Raw genomic sequence first — 19,666 nt, forward strand, 5'->3', positions numbered from 1 at the left:
CCTCACTCCCCATCTCTATCTCTTTCTCCACAAATTCACATATATTAACTAAGTCTGCGTGAGGTTATATATTTGCAAATTGACATTCTGGCCATTTTGAATCATTAACTGCTGAAGAGTTGTATAAAGTATCAAAAGTACTAGAGTGCATTGCTCTTATGTCACAGAAAGGGTTAAGATTGTAGATATGGAGTTTTCTTTTTTGCCTTCCTGTGGTTTAATGAAGCATGTACAAGTGTAATTTAAACACACAAAAAAATGAATTCATGTACTGAAGGGCCCAGTGGAGAGAATGTTGTAAAACCGGGTGCAATAATAATTAAAGCAAGTGTCCTGCTGGCTTCTTGTAACAATGAGACTAATAAATAAATAAGAACAATACCACCATCTTCCCTTTTGTTTCTTTCATAAAAAAAACAAAGACTGTTTAACGTACGTCATAACAATAAAATAAATACTGGCTTGTGAAGAGTGCAAGGAAATTATATTTCCATTCAATCCCACTTTGTTCCCTTTCACGGGTGGAGACAGTTTTAATAAGTTAGTGAATACTAGCTCCTAACAGTCAGGTGAACCAATTTAAAAAGTCATGTTATTTTATCAACTTATTTGGACTCGTGTACAGATAGGTCTGGAGCAATTACATTAAAGGAACACTTTAGTGTTAGGAATACAAAGATATATTCTTAACACTAACATGTTCCTCTGCCCCGAGACTCCCCTCTCAAGTGTTGCAAAGGTTTAAATAACCCTTTATCTCCTTACCCGGTCCCAGCACAGATGTCCCATGGCGCTGGGTCACAATCCGCCTCCACCAACGTCAGCCGATTGGGAGACCTGATAAGCATGCGCTTTGTGCCTCAATGCTTTCTTACGGCATTTTCCTTGAAGCTAGACTGCCACATGCAGAGTGTGAGGACGCCAGGCATCATTTCACTTAGTCAAACTCTGCAAAACTCTAGACAGCCAACAGTGACAATAAATTAACATTGCAAGACTCAGAAGATAAAGTGGTCTGGGTGCTTATAATGTTCCTTTATTCAGAATTCTTTTTTATTATTAATATTATCAGTAATATTCTTAATAGTAGTAGTAGTGACCAGTGATTATTCCAATATAAGGAATAATCAGGGTAGTTGGAAGAAATTACATTTTAAATTGAAGGCACGGACAGAGATATAGAGAGAATTCTTATGGTCCTAAACTATGGCTAGAAAAACAAAAGAGGAAATAAAAGCTTGCCTGGAACCATTTGAGTATTTGAACTGATGAGGTTACCCTGTGTCTGGCAATAAACAGCCTTAAGCTAGTAACAAGAGACATGATGTATTTTGGTAAACAAACTATTTCACTACACAGTGTTATTACAGAGTCACGTGCTTACTCCATGGCAGCTAAATCCATTTCAATGCAGTATTTGGATTTTTTTTTTAAATCATAAATAATTAAACTATATATTTTTATGTAACCGTAATTGATCCTATAATATATATATATATATATATATATATATATATATATATATAAAAATACAAATGTATGAACTCCAAATGTATACAAGAATTTAAAGGTTAAAGAATTCTGTATTTTTATATATATATTATTTTATTATTATATATATATATATTATATATATATATTATATTTTATTATGGAAATGTTAATCTATTTGATATATTTAATCTGCATTTTTAAGATTTTTATGAAGCATAAATTGAACATCTAATGAAATGCTGAGTTTTCATAAACAACACTTTGCTTCAAAAGTTTTAAGAATCCTTGAACTAATAACTGCCTATACCACTATGCATTCCAACTGATAGTCTATTCAATAAACTATGAGATGTGTTAAATTAATAGAAAAAAAATATATATATATATATATTTTAGGCCTAATTTGGCAATTTTGTTTTCCAACATGAAATTATTCAAGTTAAAGTTTACTTAAATGTGGGCATTTTAGAAGTCTTTTCGGTTAAACCGTTACAATTTGCATATATCTCATTTTATTTCGCGATCATGTTTATAAAACACTGTTGAAATTAATACAACTAACAGAGTCGCATCCTTCACTCTGAAGACATTCTACAATGAATCTCCATGATCAATGTCTCACTGCTTAACCCTAGATCTGCATCAGCTACTGGTGCTTCTAGTGTTTAGATTATCTAGCTTCTGAAATGTCACTTATGACCTTTTTACAAACATTTTAATCATTATCAGCACCCTCGTACCTTGTACTAACAACCATTGGATATAGCCTCCTCTGGTATTAAAAGGACAGTTTTTTTGAAAGGACAAATAAACCAGAAAATGACGTTTCCTTCACGGAAGTTAATATCATGACCTATAGAATGGATAGAATTTGATTTAAATGTTGCACTTATTTTTAGTTAGTATTTTGCACTTATTGAGTAAATTTACAATCATGTACCAGATAGATTTATGGTCTAATTGTGTTTTCTCGTAAAGCCATTATTCCTTTTACGTGTCATTATGACATTAATACAGTATGGGGCAACATGAAGATCCTATTTCAAGTCCAGTGAGAGTAAACCAAATATTGTGTTTCTCTAGAAAAATCACCCCATTCATCTGATTTAATAACACAAAACTGAGAATTGTCACATGTAGGATTGTTAGTAATCCCAGAAGCCTCCAAAATAATTCTATTGTTCAACTATCCCCCGATCGCTTTCTTTTTCCATCTGGTTCTTCCTTGTGGGTCATAGGTCAAACTGTGACTTGTAGTGTTGGACCACTGTCTCAGATTTAGGTAGGTCACTGACCTCAGGAAACAACTGAAACAGATATTCAAACCCCCCTCTAGTTTTATAAGCAAAGGGCAGGGAGGGGTGTGCTATAACTCGATTTAAGTTCGTGGTCAGACAGTGGGGATCCTGACCACAAGACTTATAGTTTGTTATCTGTCATTAGTACAATATTTCCGGGTATTTAAGTTACAGACCGCCTAAAGCATTTTGAAATGGGACTATATTTTATTTTAATTAGCATATACACACACACACACACACACACACACACATATATATATATATATATATATATATATATATATATTAATAATAATGATAAATAAACAGGAACAGTCACAAAAACCATAACCACTAAAGCTTGCTGAGAGCCACAAAGTCACCCCCCCCCCCCCCCAAACATTGTAAGGAATGGTTTGACTTCTTATCTGGGCTACAGGACTTAGCTCAGGAGAGCCAATGGAAGTTCCTGCTTTGGTAGTGAAGGCAGGGAGAAGCATGCAGTGCACCCCATTCCTGTTGCTTCTGTTAGTGAGTTTACCAACTGTAAAATGTAAACAGTAGCAACAGGAATTAGCAAGTTCTACTATTTAAAAGCCAGTATTTAAATATTGACTAATTGCCTCAATTATTCTCAATGGAAGCAGTTCACTGATACTTAGTAGCACAGGAGTGCTTGGGTGCTGTCCTATCTTTAAACAATTTTCAAATGGTTAAACCCCACTGTCTAAGCTAAAGGGTAGACAACCTTCGGCACTCCAGATGTTGTGGCCTACATCTCCCCTAAAGCTTTGCCAGCATTATGGTTGTAAAAGTATTTTGGGAGATGTAGGCCACAACATCTGGTGGGCTGAAGGTTGATAACCTCTGGTCTAAGCCACAGCCTCACTGCCCCAACCTTTATGGTCCTGTCTTTTAACATTCCCATCCCTACTACTCTAACTCTAAGTTTGCCCTCTTGTGGTGTAATTTCGATAGTCACTGTTAATTATTATTATTATTATTATATTATTTATAGAGCGCCATCAAATTTACAATGGGTGGACGAACAGATATGTAGTTGTAATCAGACAAGTTGGACACACAGGAACAGAGGGGTTGAGGGCCCTGCTCAATGAGCTTACATGCTAGAGGGAGTGGGGTAAAATGACACAAAAAGGTAAGGATAGTATTAGACTAGTGACAGTTGCAGAAGAGGAATCAGTCAGGCGCTATTAACAGTTTAATTGATACGCTTTTATGAAGAAGTGGGTTTTTAACAATTTTTCGAAGGAACAGAGATTGGGTGAGCATCTAACGGAGGAGGGAAGCGAGTTTCACAGGCATGGTGCAGCCCTCGAGAAATCTTGAAGGCGAGCATCAGAGGTGGGAGTACGGACGTAAGTCTTCAGCAGATCGTAAGTGCCTAGACGGGACATACTTGTGTATAAGGGAGGATAGATAGGTGGGAGCAGTATTATGTAGAGATTTGAAAGCAAGAACCAGAATTTTAAATTGAGCGCTATATTTTAAAGGAAGCCAATGTAGGGACTGACAGAAGGGTGAGGCATGGGAGGTGTGGGCGGACAGGAAGATGAGCCTTCATTATGGACTGTAACGGCACAAGTTGGGAGCACGTAAGACCACTGAGATCACTGAGAAGGTGGATTACAGTAGTCAAGTAGTTAATTGTAGTGTGTATCACCGGTGTGAATGTTTTGAGAGGGAAAGGAGTTCTGAGATGAAAGGAGTGCATGCTGACGTTGAAAAGGGAAGGATATGAAGATAAGGTTTGTGTGAGTCAGATCATCCATAGATATAAAAGGGTTGGTAATGGAAGTTGGGGGTGGGAGGGGAATTGAGATAGCGCCTAGAGAATGTGTAAAAGGGTTCTAAGCAGACAGCAGTACAAAGAATTAGGGATAGGGGAATATGAATACTGAGATAAAGTGCAGTTGGTACTGAAGTGGAAAAATTATAAGAAAGATGGTGTAAAAGGTGTACGAAGTGAAGGAAGTGGTGGAATAATGTGAAGCTACTGATGGTGTAATGTGAAATGAGTGGAATAGCTGATGGGATAGTGTAAAATGAGTAAATGATGTGGTAGTGCTGTGAAGTGAGTCAGTGGAGTGAGTGATGGAGAAGTGTGAAGTGAGTGATGAGATAGTGTGAAATGAGTGTAGTGATGTTCGGGTTGTGGGAAATGGAGTGACTAATGGGGTAGTGGGAAATGATTGCAGTAAGTGATGGGGTAGTGAATACTTGCAGGATAGACATGTAAATAAATGGAAAGAGAATACTTGTAGAGTAGGCTTGCAAAAAAATAGAAAGTGAAAGCATACAAAGTAGGCATGTAATACTTGTAGACCAGGGGGTGCCAAAAAGGTAGATCCCCTGATGTTTTAAAACTATAGCTTCCATAAAGTATGTCACTCTAAATGCATGCAAAGCATCATGAGAGTTGCCGTTCCACAACATCTTGGAACCTACCTTTTGGGCACCCTTGTTGTAGACTCATTAAACACTCAGATAAGTTTGGATGGAATGAATAGCCATGCTGATTATCTCAAAAACTACTAGTCATTGTATTAAGGCAATAATTGACTAATGGCTTCCATTTAAAGGACCTGTGGCAAAACACCTCTATAATTCTATGGAACATAACTCTAATAGGCTCTAGGTATGCCTATAAGTTCATAGATTACTAATTTAAGTCAATACAAGCATTTCTAATCTTAAGGGAGAACTACCATGATATCTTTAATTACCCAATGCATGGACAATACCTGCTCTTATTCTCGCAGGCTCCCTCTTATCTGCATATGAACAGGGAATAAGTGAACGCAGACACCTGCATCATGGCTAATTAGCAAATAGAAAAGAAGAGTTTAAAGCAAACAAGAAGAACAAAAACACTATATTCTATCACAAAATAATTCTATTAGTTACAAGAATTAAAGACATAAACAAAAACTTTTTTCATGGTAATGACCATTTAAATAATAAAAGTGTCTCACCAAGACCCTTTTATCCCTTTGTTCTCTTGTGGCAAGCCTTTAAATTGTATGCTTTGAGTACTAAGTACACAGGGAGTAAACAAGAACATGCCACCTGCAGTTCTCGGTATTGTTTTCCCCTGGGTTTAATTGGAAGTTTAACCAGTTAAACACATGATACCTATGGGATGATTTAGTCAAGCAATATTTCATGAAACATGACACCACCGTGGACACTTGAACTAAATACACAAGAGGCACTCTCATACAGTAGTTCTAGGACTGCAAATTAAAATAAGCCGATCATTGGCTATTTTAGCACAGCACAACCTGGAATATGCAGAATTGCAAAAAGTCTAATAATGAATGGGGAGATTGCAATGCTTGTAAATTTTGCTCACCTTACAGAAAAAAAAAAAAGCAAAGTGAATAAGTGGTATGGCAACAATATCCTTAGGGTGTTCCTTTTCTACACATAAAAAATCCAAATGTACATCAGTTAAATACTACAAGTATTTTGTACACTCCCACCTCTCTAAACACACTGCAAAACCTCTGTATGAACAATTTAGACACATTTATAAAAAATAATAATAATAGGCAGTAACATAACATGATATAGTTTAAACTTTAACCTGATCAATGATTATATTGATATAGTTTAAACTTTAGCCTAATCCAGTGGGATGGAGCCATTAACATATGCGAGATGTGAGACCCTTTCCACCAATCCTGTTAAAAATATCTGGCTGATTTCAGAGCAATTACACAGCTCTCAGACATGTGAGTGATACTAACACAAACTCATTGATTTGCTAAGGTGGTAAGTTAAGGTTGCCCTGTTATTTAAGATTTATACATGTGGAATTATATTACAAGAATGCCGACCAAAACATTGTATTATTTTGGTTTACACAGAAAAGAATGTGCAAAGATTTCTCTGTTTTTCATACCTGGAAAGACGATTTTTTTTCTTTTATTCTGACGTGATTTGTGGTGATAAAAGTGTTGCAATTTTTATCTAGAAAAAAATCTCCTGGCTTTTAGTTCTCAAAACTTAACTGTTTAGTAAATAAGACCCTAACTCTCAAGGAAATTAGACTCTACAGAGAATCTTATTATAAACAATCAGAATTTGCGTCTCCAGGACAAGGAAAAGTCTATGATGTTATGAAGGGGTTAAACATAACAAAGACAACTTCTAAAAAGGCATTGTCCAAACTATCTCCAAGGAATCTTAATTCTCCAAGGAACCAGACTTTTAGCCCAAGGGTCCACCCTGAGCAATGAGAGATTTTTAGTCACTTTCTATCCCAGTAGTAAAAAAGGAAGGACAAAAGCATGTTTTACACAGCAATTGTCTCTTAATTTATGTGCATTAATAGAAATGATTATGCACAAGCATAAAACTGAGCTTCACTGTTGAGTGTGCTTACTAAAAAAACACATTTTGGTGGTGTAGGAACTTCAGAACCTAGATCATAAATCAGTCTGAAAATATCTCCTGTTCTGTATAATGTTTTTTCTAAAGTGGCTGTTTTGTGCTAAATTTGCAAATTCGTTTTTCAAGTCACCTGTACTCAATGTTTAGTAAATGAAACATTATTATTATTATTATTTTATTATTTATATAGCGCCATCCGATTTCGTAGTGATGTACAATGGGTGGACTAACAGACATGTAATTGTAACCAGACAACTGGACGTACAGGAACAGAGAGGTGGACGGCCCTGCTCAATGTGCTTACATTCAAGAGGGAGTGGGGTGTAGTGACACAAAGGGTAAAAGTAGGGGTATGAAGTAGGTTGTTAGAAACGTTTTCACTGAGGGCTTAGTAGGTCATTTTTAACAGTTGCAGGAGAGGAGTCATGGAGGGTGGGGGATAAAACCTGCCAACCATTTAATTGATATGCTTTCTTGAAGAAGTGAGTTTTCAATGATTTTTTTGAATGAGTGGAGACTGGGTGAAATTCTTACCGAGAAGGAAAGGGAGTTCCACAGGAGAGGTGCAGCCCTGGAGAAGTCTTGGAGGTGTAACGAGAATATACCCCAACACGCAGGATTCAGCTAAACAGAAGACAACACAGAGGGGAGATACGTCTACCGGACCTTAGAATGGCCGGACTCAACGTATATAGGAGAAGTACAGAGTCAGGAACGATCTGAGGTCAAGGACACAAAGAGACAGCGTAAACTAGGACTAGCCGGGGTCTGGTACACAGTAAACAGCAAGCCGGCAAACAGAACAGATAAGGATAAAGAGATAACGTAGTCAGAAAACAAAGCCAAGGTCAAGTATGAAGGAACACAACTGAACACAACAAGCGCTAAAGGGAACTGAAACAGAAACCACGATAGGGCAAGGAACCAAGGGAAAAAGGTGAGTATAAATAACTAAACATCTATTTTGATTGGTCCCTGTCATCTCCACGCCCCAAAAAGGTAAGTGTATGGGGAGTGTGGCATGACAGGGACCAATGGGAGGCCTTTTCCAATTTAGGCTCCCACTGTCCCTTTAAGAGCGCGCCCGAGACCCGCGGCGCGCCCTTAGAGTCAGGCGGGACACGTGACCGCTTCTTGCGGTCACTGCCCGCCTTCCTGTTCCTGCCTTTGGATGAGCCGCGTGCGGCTCGTGCCGCAGCAGGACCGCGCACGGCTCGAACAGAGGACCCCGGCCGGCCCCTGGAAAGGGTAAGTACCGCTACAGGAGGCGAGCATTAGAGGTGGGCGTACGGACAGAGGATATACGTAGGTCTTTGGCAGAGCATAGGAGGCTCGACGGGACATACTTGTGTATTAGGGAGGATAGGTAGGTTGGAGCAGCATTATGTAGGGACTTGTAAGCAAGCACCAGAATTTTAAATTGAGCCCTATATCTAACTGGAAGCCAAAGCAGGGGAGGTGTGGGAGGTGTGAGCGGATAGGAAAATGAGCCTCGATGCAGCAAGGCTCCCAAGCATACCTCCCAAGTTTCCCTATTTAGGAGGGATAGTCCCTATTTTTGACACCACTCCCTATGTCCCTTTTTTCTATTCTGATGTTCCTCTTTTCTAGGAGCTCAAAGTTATTGGTGTGTCTGAGTTTACACCAAAACTCCACAGCAATAATACTCACAGTCATGCATCTTTAGTAAATGTGTTTGGAAATCAGTCAGGTAATTACAGTACAGTGTTCTAAACTATATTTTAGCTGCATAACTTACTAGCAAGTAAACTGATATCTCAGAATAGCCCTGGCCACACCCCACTGACACCACTAAAATGAAAGTGTCCCTCTTTGCACATTTAAGAAGTTGCAAGCTATGTGTTTTGCTATGATCTACTTCAAAGCATTAAAGGAGCACTATAGGATCTTTAGGTCTCCGCCCCCTTTAGGGCCCCCCTCCCGCTGGGCTGAAGGGGTTAAGACCCCTTCAGTCACTTACCTTTCTCCAGCGCCAGGCTCCCTCTGTGCTGGGGAACTCTCCACCCCCTGCCGATGTCATATCCGAATGCGCATGCGCGGCAAGAGCCGTGCGCGCATTCAAACAGCCCATATGAAAGCATTACTCAATGCTTTCCTATGGACATCCAGCGTCTTCTCACTGTGATTTTCACAGTGAGAATCGCAGAAGCGCCTCTAGCGGCTGTCAGTAAGACAGCTACTAGAGGCTGGATTAACCCTCAGTAAAACATTGCAGTTTCTCTGAAACTGCAATGTTTTCAGCGGCAGGGTTAAAACTAGAGGGACCTGGCACCCAGACCACTTCATTGAGCTGAAATGGTCTGAGTGCTGATAGTGGTCCTTTAACACTACTTATTGAGTAAAATATTTTTATGTTGCCTGAACGATGTTCGAGTTCAGCTCCATCTTTAGTACCCGGCAGATGAAACTACCCCATAATTTGTATACAAAATGGTGGTGTATGAAAAATCTTGTTAAACAACAATGAGGAACCCAAAGTGATGGCTGATGATAAATAGTCACTCGGAGCACGACATTTTGCATATTTACCACTTGAAATTTTATCTTTTGAATGCTTTGGAACTGCAAAAAATGTTACTACATTAATATTGAGATTTTTATTAAACAGTTTGTCTCCCAAATGTAGCAGGTTAGTTTATTGATGCATTGTAATATTGTTGTTGGGCTCATAAATGCACATAGAGAGTTATCTCTTTCAAATTTCTACTTTTATTGACCAACATCACACGCTCAACACAGAACCCATTGTTCTAGTTCCCCCTGCATTAGATTTATGTGTTACTTATTGCATCCATAATAGCCATGGTAACAGAATGGATAATGTAGTCTACGCACGGTTGAATATTTCATGCCATATATTTATAAACCATGATAATTGGGATTTTATGAGACACATTTGTATTTTCTTACACCTTTTAACTACGATTCATTTTAAAATGTCAACTAATTGAACACTTTCCTCACATTTACAACAAGCTAAATATGTTTTTTCAGAAATAAAGGACTCCCAGAAGTCCCAAATCCAAGGATCCGAGGAAAGTATCCTTAGGCAGCACAGTGCTAATGCAGTAAACGGGCACTAGGACCATGCAGGGAATATACAGGGTTAGTTTGATGAGCTTGACTCTTCCCCATTTTCTGGACGGGAACACTTATATTCTGGGCAGATCCACAAATTTTCTGGGTGAGCTTTTACCATTTCTGGATGGAACTGTCTATTATAGGCATCACCAGTGCCGTGTCACTGGGGATGCCCACCTCAGGGTCCACAGTGTTGGGAGGTATGAAACTATATTTTTCATGCATATATTGCAATCAAATCATATATATTCTTGATGCTTGCTCTATAATAAAATAATAAATATTTAAAAATAAGTAAGCCATTTGTCTGGTACATGTTGGCACCTATAAGCACCTTCAGTAAACTATAACAAACTGCAATTTTACTGTGCATTGATGTAGTCATGATTCAGATGATATAAATAACAATGTGTACAATCGGAAAGTGTCAATCTACAATACGCTCTAACACCTGGGTGGGATCCCCAAAACCACAACCATGGACAGAAAATTATACATACAACAAAAGGTGGTACAATAGTGTAGTAGAAATATTCCTGCAAGGAAGCTCAAGAATCAAATGGACTAGCGCAATATTGTCCGTGCTATGGCTATGCAGGCAAGTAATGGAAAAAGTAAAGCTCATAAATGTAGAGCCAACATAAACATCTGGCTCAAATGGTAGATGCAGTGGGACTCTTAATAGGATGTCCCCAATCCTTCTTCTCCTTGGTATTGAGTAGCAAAGTAGAATGTTTACTTGCCACAGCAAAATTTTCCAAGGACAGGATTCAAAGTTTCCACTCTCCACTAGCACTCAACTAGTGAAAATGTTGTTGTGGCTGTAAAAAGCCCAAAACCCCAGAAGACAAACAATTGAATGTGTCTTTGACATGGTGGAATGGGATGTCCATGGCTAGAATCACATACTAAAAACAAAACCCAATGGTTAATTTCTCTCACGGCGAATGATGGTGTCTCAATCAGTGTATAAAATTAAAAAATATGTGCTTTATTTCATCATTTTATATGTGTCATAATCAAACATGGCGCTGCACTGATCAAGGCACTAACATGTTTTATGGCTAGGTGGCAACTTCTTAGAGTCACAAAAGAAGTCAAATCACAACAGCATCTATTATAACCAGTATATATCTTACTTAGTGTTATAAAGTTATTGCAGTGTCTCCCCCTAATGATGTCTGTACATTATCAGATGCATCCTTGACGTATTTCATTCATGACTAATGGTAAACCCATTAAAAAACCTGACTCTATTCTGATTTAACATTAACTAGTATATGGCATATCATGCCTGCTTTAATATCTCACATTTTAAAAATTGGATTATTTTTAAATACCGCCAGCTGCATATATATATATATATATGTATTGGTCACATGTTGAGAATATGACTCAATATTTCTAGGAAACATTCCCACCTTGACTGCATCCTGGCTGTGCATTTTCGATAGAACTTTTATGCAGCTCTCTTTGTTGAGTGTTTCTCAGAAAATTAAAAGCGACATTATGAATGAATCTTGTTGAAAAAGTCTGTATTCATGAAGTGTGTCCTCATTTCTTTATATTTCTGGATTTTTTTGTTGCCTTTATTTTGCAATTTGACAGGTAGTTTTTACTTTTTAAATCACAAAGAGTGGAGCAGCACCAGGGGTGTTCTTGTAGTATATGTAGTTACAAACAAAAGAGTATGTCACAGTTCCAATAAATAGTAAAATAAGATTAAACGCAGTCACACTTTTTCGGAGCTAAAATATAGCTCCAACTTAAGCACCTGAGCAGAACAATCCCCACTTGCGGATATGGTCGAGTACCAGTTCTTGTTGTTGTTTCTTATAGTGGTGGTGACTCTTGTAGTAATTAGTAATTAGTAATCCCACTAATTAGTATTAGTAATTAGTAATCCCACTAATGGATATCGGTGGTGGTAGTATCTCTCCGATGATATCAATAAAAGGGGAAGGCAAACCAGAATAGTGTACACCGTGTGGAGTGCAAGATTAAGTTAAATGGGTAAAAACGACTCACGTTTAGTAGAGCAGATAAGGACTGCTCTATACGACAGGCATAGGTGGTACCATTCCCACCAAGGATATAGATGTTCAGGAAATCCAGCAGCAAAACAGGTAAAAAAAAAAAATTAAATAAAACAGTCTTAACATACACTTGACACGTTTCAACGAAAAAAAAATACTTTATCTAAAGTGCTTAAAGTTTTTACTTTTACTTAAGATATCAGGTTTTTTTTTTTGCAGGTAGGTGAAAACAGTACAAAACCTTACCAAAATTATATTTTGCTTATTTTTTCAGTATCCCGCAACAGCTGAAAACACTGTTCCAATGAATTAGTTGGACAGATAATTAAAGTAGTTGACAGTTAGGAACACAAACTAACACTTACTCCTCCAGTTCATTGCAGGAATTTTGTGATAAACAAAATCTTTGTGACCAACCACATTTTTAGCACTGTCCAAACAAAACGCAGTTCTAATTTTAAATAAGAAATCTCTTAAACTTTTTTTCTTGTCATACTTTTTTTGTAATTGTGGTATGGTATTACTAGATAATTTTCCAATGTTATGTAAATAGCTCTGGTTTAATTTACAATCTGGCAATGGTTACCAGTAGATAACACTTTCTGACTTTGAAATGGCATCACAAGATAAAAAAAAATGATTGCAATCCAAAATTCACAGAGCAAATATTGATTTCCGTTTAATTTACTGGAACAAAGTGATAACTTTTCTAACTTTTCTATTTTTTTTTTTATTTACAAGTTAAGAGTACTATTTATATAAGTGCAATGAATTTTACATAACGTGGACTGAGTGAACACCCAGATGGGTGGTCCTAACTCTAAGACAATAATTGTCTAACCTCCCTCTGTATCCTGAAAAACGTGTTTCACCTAAAATGCCTAGCCTTTGCCGTACAGAAAATACAGTACTTGTTTCATTGCTTCATTTGGTGCTTTTCCATAAGACCCCTTTGAAAATGGTTAATTACCATTAATTCCCCTATTACAGTTGATAAACATATCTCTTATTTTATCCAAAATAAAATGACCAATAATAGAGTTTTCCTTCTGTTCGTACTTATATTAAAATTTACCTTTTTAGTTAAATACAAGTTTTAAACATAATTGTTAAATAATGCATGAGCATTAACAGCCATTTGAATGCTAACAATTGGCTATCATTACATTAGATTGTAATATAGGGATGGCTAGGTGGTTTGAAAAGTCAACTAATGCTTCTGTTTTTTACTTCGTATATTTTAACTTTAGGATTAATTTTCACAATGGAACCAACGTTTTCTAAAACACAACCCTGTGAGCTTACAGATAATGACCCTAAAACTATTAGGACAATAAATTGAATATGGGGTTATTATTACTAGCAAGGCATGCGGCAACATTTAGGACCACCCCACCCCTTTAATTATTATATTTGGCATTCCATTTTCCATGTATCCTATAGATGATATTAAGCTAAACTGACAGATACAGTCCCCAGAGTTGTAAATGATCTCTAGTAATGATTGGCAATATTTTCAAATCAGGAAAGTGCTTTTCATCAGTAGCTTTTAGAAGCAGAGCAGATTGCAATAAGGGAGAATAATGACCAAACAGCTATAGGATACCACGAATGAAAAACACAATCATAAAATACCAAGATAATTGCAATCACCTTCCAAACATTAAGCTCCATTCTCAGTAATTTACATTGGAACCACTAGAGAAGGTTGCTAACTATCTTCCCTGGTGGGTGATACGGAAATTTGAAATATTTAATGGAATGTAAAGATCCATTGATGTAGTTGGATATAACTAACACAGCATTGCATGCTAGGCTGGTGTTTTACAAAGAAAATGCACATGCACTTATACAAAACTCACACATGGATATATGCTCTTTCAATGGGCAAATCAAGTTTTTAAAGGTATTCTCCAGTGCCAGGAAAACATATTAGTTTTCCTGGCACTGCAGGACCCTGTAGTGCCCCTCTCCCTTCCACCCCCCATCCCAAGTTGCTGAAGGGGTTAAAACCCCTTCAGTGACTTACCGGAGTCCCGCACCGACATTTGCACTGATGATGGGTTGAAACCTGAAACGTTTGTTGTATTAATCAATTATAATGTTGAAAAGTGATGCGGAATATGTTGTCGCTATATAAGTCCAAAAAATAATAATAATAATATGTGTCCTTTAAATAAACTATCACTGTAGCACTCTGCGCACATAGCAATTCAAGCAGCTCTGCTCTCTTTATTCCTTATTGTCTGCGTATTATATTTTGCTCCTGCATAACAGAAGACTGAAGTGAGAGCAGCATGCAGGTCCCTTTGACATATACTTGCAGAACCTTATATTCCTGATCTCATTTCTCATTCTGCACAAAAGTTCTAAAACATAATATAAACCATTGGAATTGGCGGGGATATTACGTTCAAAACCCTACCTTTTCATACCTTTTCCAACAGGTATTAAGTTATAAACTATAAAATGAAGATACAGACTGTTAACCCTTTTAATGGAAAAATAATTTTATTTTATTTTTAAGTTTATATACACACAAAAATAATGATAAGAAAAAAATAAAATAATTATTCCAATTGTCAACTGGTGTTAAAAAAAAAAAAGAAAGAATTGTAACATTTTCTTGATTTGAATCCAAGTAACTGGGAGCCATCTGGCAGCCATCCAATTTGTATTGCAATATGTTTGTCAAAGCCAAGGGCTTTGTTACTGCAATTCACTGTTACCCAGTCCAATTCATTATGGGTGTAAAAAAAAAAGAAAAAGAAAAAAGGAAGGAGGAGGGCTCTTATTGCACTGGTGACCACATGACCAACTAGGCTTTCATCCAGATTCTCCAATACAAAACGCAGCCCCTGTACTATGTGAGAGCATTCATTGCAAAGTCACTTGGCAGAACAGAGCCCCCACTGGACGCAAGGAGACAGCCTTTTCCAATTGGCATTTTGGAATCAGCACAGAGAGACTTCCTTCACTCTTTCTCCCTGTCTCTCATAGACTAGAAGCTCAGACACCAAGAAACATGAATCCCAGGCTCTGGCTCTTGGCATTAGTCCTGATTATATTAACCTTGACATCTGCTTTTGGAGGTGAGTCTCCTGTTTCTTGTCCTGCAATAGAAATCATTATGCTTTCAATAATGGAGTATTTCTTTATAAATATATTATGTGCATGCATTAGGAGAATGTAATGTGTGCGCAGAGCAATTAGTGCATGAATGTAATAAATAGCAAAAATAAATGAAAAAAAAAAGACTATAGCAAATATTCTTAAATAACTCTTATTTTGCATGACATAACCATTCATTCATTTTTAATAAGTCATTATTCTGCTGTTTTGCTGTTTCACTGAACAGCCACTATTTGATACATTGTAAAACTAGTATACTGTACTTTTAACATTATGGCTGGGTTTTACTTTCAACAATGCAAATGGATATAAAGTTTAATTATTTGTTACATGTTAAATGCCAAGTTTGAACACCTGCAGCACAAATGTACATTTTTTTTTACATTTTTTAAAAAAAAAAAAATTAAAAAATTAAACTGTGGAAAAATTCAGTCAAATATATTCTCAATTGTTATATTTTGCAAGCACTGAGTGCAGTTTGTATATTTATGATGCATAGTTTTTTAAATTCAACTTAGGCATTTCTTAGGTGCAAGCCTACAAATTGGTTCATTTAAATGTATTGTGCCCATGTAGACAGCCCTGCCACAGTGGGTTATTAATGCACATACATTGAATGAAAAGAAGCTCTCTGTATTAAGAAAGGCTTACAATGGGTTAAAGGTATTTGCATGGAAGCAGCTCTGCATGTCAGACTAACATATGCTGTGGGAACAATAGCTGGCGTATACGGATCTAATTAGTGCCCAAAATATGACAAGAATTTACAATTCTATTGCTGAGCAGATACCATACACTTGTTGACAATCAGTGTTCTGCACTGTGGTTTAGTGAGATGTTCCTAGAATGATCACACAGGGGTTGAACTTGTGTAAATATTGGATGTTAATAAGTCACAGGCTATACCACCTGTTTACATTAAGCAGTGGTATGTGATTTTTATTTACTGCACACCTGGATCAGAGGTCACCTGTTCCTTGAGTTATATTTAGCATTGGCATACTTGCTGCGGTTGTAGTATTGTTACTTTATAAGAGCAGGCATGAGAGCCCTCTTGCATGGCTATTCTTTAACCCCTTAAGGACACATGACATGTGTGACATGTCATGATTCCCTTTTATTCTAGAAGTTTGGTCCTTAAGGGGTTAACCTTCACAGTGTCAGAGGTGGCCCTCAAAGAGCTAATTAAATTAAACATTGCAATATGTGTTTTCATAACCCTCTATTAACTCCAAAGAGGGTGAGAGATGTGTGACTTTGTGCAAGTGAGTGCCATAAGGCTGAGAATATGTAAGGAGTTTTCCATGTATGGGATAGCTAAGGGGTTTATTCGCTAAACAGTTGTGGCGAAATAATATTTAGAATGCTGAGCAATTGACTTACAAATTACGACATACATAGTGGCATAGCCTCCAACTTGGCTGAGTTCCATATTTTATTGTTACTCTGCTATTATCAACACACTTTTTTTTAAATTGTTTGGATCAACCGCAGAAAGAGATGTGTGGATAGTTGAACCTGATAAACTTGAGTCTATGTCAACCTAGATTACTATGTTACACTTGTTTTAAAGAACTATTGTATCGAAATGCATAGTCTAAATGTATGATGGATGCACCCTGGCAGTAAAATGTTCAAGGTTTGCAAAGACATTCATTGTAATGATCTATTGTATCTGGTCTGATTAGTCTTCTGGGAACAAAGAAGCCAGAACGGAGACGTCTGTTCTTCTGGTAATGTTACTCTTTGGGAATTCTTGCAATTAGTTTGAAAATAAGATACTATACCACAGAGGTTTCATTCATTAGCATTAGTTATTTTACCCATAACCCTTTCCATTGGTAGATGGATGAGCACTATAATGCATTATAACGGGATGTGAATATTGTAGTGATTGTCTTCTTCCCAGTGATGTCATTTTACCATTTTGCAATGAAGTAGAGTTTGAGCCAGTGCAGTAATATTTGAGTTCTGTGATGTTTTTTCCCCACAATGCTCAGTCTACAGGAGAGGCCTGTGTTTTTCTGTGATGCTTTGACACTCATACAGGACCACCAACAGTCTTTCCTTGGTGGCAAATTTGAGCTTTTTCTATGTTAGGAGCTGGGATGTTAGTTAATTGAGGACTGTTTCTATATTAATGTCTGCAATGTATAGTAGTATAGTAGTAGCTCAGTTACTTTAATAATCCAATCTAGTTTTCAGATATGCTCATAAAGAAAATAATGTATCCTAACTTGGACCTTACGAAGTTTGTTGACTAGAATCAGGAGTAGACATTCTTCTTCCCTCCAGATGTTTTGGACAACATCTCCCAAGTTCTCTTACAGCCATAATGCTGGCAAAGCATAAAGATACATGTAGTCCCCATATCTGGAGTGACAAAAGTCGCCTAACCCTGCCTTAGACATTGGGGTTTAACCATTTGAAAATTGAAGATAAGACAGTGCCAAGGCACTAACTGCCACCATAACTACTTAATAGAAATTAATTTGTTATGGGGCGAGGTGTTCCCCTACCATCTTTGCATCAGGAAAGAGGCTGATTTTAAGTTGCATAGGTTTGTGTCTGCTGTTAAACAGTAGAACAAGGTTGGAAACCACTCACTAAGTAGCAGTGACCTGCTCCCATTAAGAATAATGGAAGCAATTAGTCAATACTTAAAGACTGGCTTTAAGTAGTGGAAATTGCTAATTCTTTGTTGCTACTGGTGAAATCTTGCAATTGGTAAACTCGCTAACAGGAATGACAAGAATGGGGTCCATTGCATGCTTCTCCCTGCCTCCTCTACCAACCAGGAACTCTATTGGCTTTTCTTAGCTAAGCCAACCCCTGAACTTGAGCAAGGTAAATGCATCTCATGTTGTGTCTCTGTTGGTTAGAACACTTTTCCAACTCTGCAATTTTGGTTCAATTAGCAAGTATACGTCTTCCGAGCCATGGTTCAGTTAATAAACATCTTATGCTGAATACTTGGATCTAGTGATGCTGGTTCTACAAGATGCAGTACGGAGTCACACCCACCATTCACTGCTTAATGTCTCTTTTATTGTTCTGTCAGTGGAGAGTAAAATGTCTAAGTGGGAGGGTAGGAAAGAGGCAGGTCTGACGCATTTCATACGACCTAAAGGCATTGACTTATAAGTTCCCAGATGTAGATTTCACAGGGAGATGTAAAGCTTAGAGTGAATTCCTCAGACATCATTTATTGGCTCCTATAACTCAGCTTTCAAATATGGCTCCTTAAAATCTGGTTACATACTTTTTTTTTTATCTGAACTTTGACATAGCAGCAGGTCAAACTAAATTGTGCTTCAATAAAAAAACTACTGCGAGAGTTACTTTTCCACTTTTATGAGTCACCGATGAGACTTCCTTATTGCTAATAAAGCTTTATTCTCCTACTAAGTTTTTTTTACAAAAATAAACTACCGGTATGTATTAATTTGAGCCAGGGGTATCTTCTGTCCTAAGTATAATACTTGAGTGTACAAAGATAATAAATGGGTATAAAATGTACTGATTGGCGAAATGTACTAATTCATCTTTGATGGACATTTATTGAAATGCACAAAACTATGCTGTATTAACAGGGTTATTAACTAACGTGAGAATTTAAAGTGAATTTCAAATTTAAAGTCAAACTAGCTAAACTGTAAAAAAATTCAAGAAATGTGGAAACCTGGAAAAAAAGTTAGCTATGTTTCCAGCTCAGCTACTTTGGCCAAAAATGTGAAATTCACTTTTTAATTCTTACTTTAGTAAAGAACTCGGTAAGATTATCTACCATGCACAGTGCATTGTAAACATCCCTAATAAATAGAGAGATTGGATCTTCCTATAGCTTTAAGGTCTTCAAATTCAGAACTTCCATTTTGTATGTCATTGCCACATGGCCTATTGACACATTTTAAGATTTTAAAGAAACGAGTGTCTTTCAGATTCTTTTGCTTTTAGACTCTTATCACTGGTTCGTGCTGGGAAAGCTCTGTTAAACAGTAAATAACACACATGCCGCCATGTTGACTGAGGTATGCACGCACATCTCGAACACAAAGAATTTTCTGAACCCTCTTGAAATGAGTATGATGGCTGAATGTGATGTCACAACACAGTGAGTAAGGGATACAGATGTCTATCTCAGACAAGCAATATGACTGTTCGCGTAGAAAGCCCCTTTGCCACCATGTATTAGAAATGTGA

Source organism: Pelobates fuscus, chromosome 9 (genome assembly GCF_036172605.1).
Source record: "Pelobates fuscus isolate aPelFus1 chromosome 9, aPelFus1.pri, whole genome shotgun sequence".
Taxonomy (NCBI): Eukaryota; Metazoa; Chordata; class Amphibia; order Anura; family Pelobatidae; genus Pelobates; species Pelobates fuscus.